Source organism: Fukomys damarensis, unplaced genomic scaffold (assembly GCF_012274545.1).
Source record: "Fukomys damarensis isolate Sample0158 unplaced genomic scaffold, DMR_v1.0_HiC HiC_scaffold_31, whole genome shotgun sequence".
Taxonomy (NCBI): Eukaryota; Metazoa; Chordata; class Mammalia; order Rodentia; family Bathyergidae; genus Fukomys; species Fukomys damarensis.
This window is the reverse complement of record NW_022900943.1, coordinates 3,359,562-3,364,459: the sequence shown is the minus strand read 5'-3', so window position 1 is coordinate 3,364,459 and position 4,898 is coordinate 3,359,562.

Here is a 4,898-nt window from a genome sequence, read left to right as displayed (position 1 = left end):
GGGCCTCGGCGTCTCCCCTCCGAGCACGGACTCGCGAGTCCTCCCGGGCTCAGCTCACCGGTGCCCGGCTGTCTCGGGGGTCTGCCCAGCCTTGGGCAGCTGTCCCTCGCGCCTCTCCCGCAGCGGTGACCGCAGGGACTCCGAGGTATGATTGTTCCATGGCGTCGCCTTCCTGGGGCGGCTCAACCGCAAACGGTAGAACTGTCCCAAGTAGCTCCTGATGATGCCGCCCCAAATAAGGCGGCCCCGTGGTGAATTTCGTCTCCAGCATCCGCTTGCCCCTGGGTCGCTGTCAGGACAAAGCCACCGCACGGTGCGTGCAGTTCACAGTAGCCGCGGGGCGGGCGCGGCCAGGCTTCTGTTTATCCTGGAGCTTCCGATCAATACCTGCGCTGACCTTATGTTTGCGAAGACAGGGTCCCAGTCCCTGGGAGGGAGGCTTGGCGTTTCAGACTGCTTTGTTCTGCTCTCTGTGTAGTTTTCCGTTTCTCCACGATGTCTGCTTTATCTGTCCACTGCTTCTTGCTTTCCCAGCTCTTTTTCTCTCACTAGGTCGTTGTTTTCCAGGTATCTCTAGTACAGGTTCTGAGGAGGCTATGATTTTCTGCTCCCCCCCAGTAACTGACTGTAGTCACAGGTTGTACCTTCCAACGCTAGAATTCTTTCATTTTTACATAACTGAAACTTCGTTCATTCGACCAGTATCTATATACCTGACTCCCCACTCCTTCCTTCGCAACCACTGTTCTACTCTCTACTTTTGTGAGCTTTATATTTTTATGTATTTCTTTATTTTTGACCTTTGGTTCTGGGAATCAAACTCAGGCCCTTGCTCTTGTGAGGGGGGCGGCAGAACCAGGGAGCCAAACCCAAGGCCCAGCTTTATATTTTTAGATTCCACATATAAGGGCAGTATCTGTTTTCAGGGCCTGTGTCATTTCATTTAGTTTAGCATGAAACGAATCTCAAATGACAGTTTCCTTCTTTTAAAAGGTTAGACAACATTTTAGTGTATACGATGGGTATGTTTTTATTTCGCATCTTCTTTATCCATGTATCCTCTGTTGGACACTTGGTTAGTTCTGTATCTTGTCTGTTGTGAATAATGCTGCAGAGAACATGGGAGTGCAGACCCCTGTGAGATCCTGATTTCATTCTTTTCAAAATACATCCAGAAATGGATCGGTAGACCCTATGGTAATCCTTCGAATTTCCCGTGGTACCTACACACCGTTATTTGTGCTGCCTGCAGCAATTCACATTCCTAGCAATAGTGTACAAGTGTTGCCTCTTCTTTATACCCTTTCCAACACTTACTATTTGTTGTCTTTTTTGATAATGGTCATTGTAACAAGTGTGAGATCATATCTCCTTATTGTCTGGATTTGCCTTTCCCTGATGATTAGTGATGGTGAGCAATTTTAAATATACTCGTTGAGCATTTGAAAGTCTTCTTTGAGACCTTTCTATTCAGTTCCTTCCTTTAAACAGTGAGCTGTCTAGCCTCTTGCCAGGACATTTTTTAAGTGTCTTACTTATTTTGAAAATTAACTCCTAGTAGAGACATGGTTTGCAAATATTTTCTTCCATTCTCTAGGTTGTCTCTTCACTTCTTTGATTGTTCTCTTTGATGTGCAGAAGTCTTAGTTTGATGTAATCCTATTTGTCTGTTTTTGTTGTTGTTAATGCCTGAGCTTTTGGAGTCATATCTAAAAAAATCATTGCCAGACCAGTGTCACGAAGCATTTTCATTTTGTTTTTGTAGCAATTTTTAGAATTTCAAGCCATTTATGTCTTTCGTTGATTCTGTGTTTACATTTACAAAAGTCTGAGATAAGGATCCAATTCTATTTTTCTGCATGTAAATATCCAGATTGTCAGCACCATTTATTGGAGAGAATGTTTTCCCTCATTGTTTGTCCTTAATCCAAAGATTATTTGACTATAAATGAAATTGTCCCCTGTTCTCCTTCATTGTTCTATATGTGTTTATGCCACAGCCGTGGCATTTTCATGCCACAAACTTGCAGATACGATGGTCAATCTTGCTTGTAAACTTTATTGGCTTGAGACCAGTCTAGAAGATTAGTACAGCACACCCCTGTGTGCCTGGTGGCTCATGGGGGCGAGCACCTGGAGGCTTTGTCTGGTTCCCCACCTCTCCTCCTTGGCCTTCCCCCTTTGCTCTGCTGCTTGGACACCATGACCTGAACAACTCCCTTGTGCTGAGACGTTTCTGTCCTGGAGTCCGCTGACCATGGACTAAAACCTCTGAAACCAGGAGTCAAATTAAACCTGTTCTTTAAGTTGCACATGTTAGGTATTTTGACCCAGTGACAAAAAAAATAACGAATACAGCAGTACATTTTGGGATCAGCCTATGTGATTTCTCCAGCTGTGTTCTGGCTCAGGGCTGCAGTGCCTACTTGAAGTTTTTTTTTTGTTGTTTTGCTCCTTATGGATGTTTTGATTGCTATTTCCAGTTTTGTGAAAATGTCATTGGGAATTTCATAGGCATCACATTAAATCTGCAGATCTCTTTGGATGATATACATTATCATGGTAATCATTCTTCTGATTCATAAACATGAGATATCTTCCCAAGTATTTTTGTCTTTCTGGATTTCTTTCATTAATGCATTCCAGTTTTCAGTTACAGATCCATCACTTCCTTGGTTAAATTTACTCCTAAGTATTTTGTTCCTTTAGTATTATTAGAAATGGTATTATTTTCTAAAGATATTTTCAGCAAGGTTGTTGTCAGTATGTAGGAGGAAAAATGATGTTGGCATATTGATCTTGTGTCCTGAAAATTTACTGAACTTTCTCGTCTAACAGTATTCTTCTGGAAAGAACCTTTAGGGTTTTCTGTATGTAAGATCGTATCTGCATACAGATAATTTTGACTTCCTTTTTTCTTTGGGTGGCCTTCTTTTCTTTTTCTTGACTAATTTCTTGCTAGGACTTCAGCAGTGTAATAAGTGGAGTGACTGTGTTTGTGAGAGGAAAGGCTTTTTGCTTTTTACCATTGCTATGATGTTTGCTGTGGGTGTGTCATATATGAATTTTATGCATTTGAGGTACATTCTTCCTGTTGCAAATTTTCTGACAGCTTATATCATGAGAGGATGTTGAGTTTTGTCAAATGCTTTTCTGCGTCTGTTAAGATGACTGTATTAATTTATTCTTTATTTTGTTAATGTGGTATGTCACACTTATTTGTATGTGTTGAATATTCTTAGATCCCAAGGAAAAATATTGCTTGTTTATGATGTCTAACTCTTTTAACATGGTAGCACAGCTGGGTAGTATTTTATGGAGGAGTTTTGCATATATGGTGCTTTTGTTTGTTAATTTTATAAACTTATTTGACAATCAGCAATCAGTCTTCATTTACATTGACTATAGGTTTGCAACTGTTGACAGGTGCATAGGCAACCCAATTATAGTGCTTTTTAGTGAATCTTTATCCTTTCCCATTAAATTTTCTGGAAAATGGTGCACATACAGTATTGGAATATTCCATATTCATTTGTCTCATTCCCTATTTTTTGAAAAGTTTGGCATCAGTGTGTACCCATAAAATTGCCATGTCTTCCTGGAAAATTTTCCAACTTCTTTAAGGCCCAAGGAGCATGCTTTGGAAGACTATTTCATTGATGAGGACATGAATACTGACAATGTTTTCTAAGGTCACTTCCTCACTGGTGGCAAAGTGGCCCCTCTTGCCACCTCTATTTATGGAACCCAAGTTGGAAAGAAAAGACCTGTTGCATCTATGTTCATCAAGGGTATAACGACTATAATTTTTTTCATGATGTCTTTATCTGGCTTTGACATCAGAATAATGCTGACCTCGTGAAACAAGGGTAGGAAATTTCTCTGCAGTGTCTTGGCAGAGTTTGAAAAGGATTGACATTACTTTCTTTAATGTTTGGTAGACTATATCAATGAAGTCATTTGGTCTTGGGTTCTTCTTCACTGAGTATTTTTTTCTTTTTATTGAGTTTATTGGTACAATATAGGTATACAATACAGTTACATTCATCATTGAGATCCTGTACCTTTACATAATAGGTCTTGATTCTCATTTTTCCCCCTTGTCCCTGCCCTCCCTTCACCCCCTCCTCCCCTCCCCATTTACAAACACTTTATTTCCATTTTTTCAGTTTCTCATATTTTTTCCTCTCCCTTATTACTTTTCCTCCACCCCTCCCACTTTCCCTACAACTTTAGCCCTTTAATTCCTATTTCACATTATTAATTATCTCATTAGGATCCTGTGTACTATTATAGTTTTTCACACCAGAGAAACTATTCGGTATTTCAGTTAAAGAAATCTCTGTATGAACATTAAAAATAGGGAATCCTAAAATAAAACTAAAAAGGAAAGTAAAAGAAAAAAGGCAATGATGTAACATTAAAATAATCCTTAATTCTGGAGATGAAAATGGTCCCTGAACGTATTTAAATTGCTTCTCGCTCTTGTGGTCTTATCTTATTCTTTTTTTCATTATTTAGAGAATACCTTATTAGTTTCTGTAATCAAACCCATGTAGATATGACCTTACATATTTAATACAATGCATTACCCCTGTGCACATGGAATAAAGAAAATAAAAAATAAAAATAAAAAAATTAACATTTCTAGACCAATATGGCTGTCCATTTCTGTACAATGCCAACTCAACACAGTAAATTGGGATAACTTTATCCAAAGTTAACAGCACCATTAAAGTTTTGCAAAATTCAATTTATATGTATATATATATATATTTATTTATTTATTTATTTATATAAAAAGACTAATAATAGTAGTATGTTATGCATTGATAGCAGCAACAGCTTTTCCAGGTTCTGCAGTCATCTGAACAAAATTATAGACATTCAGCACATTC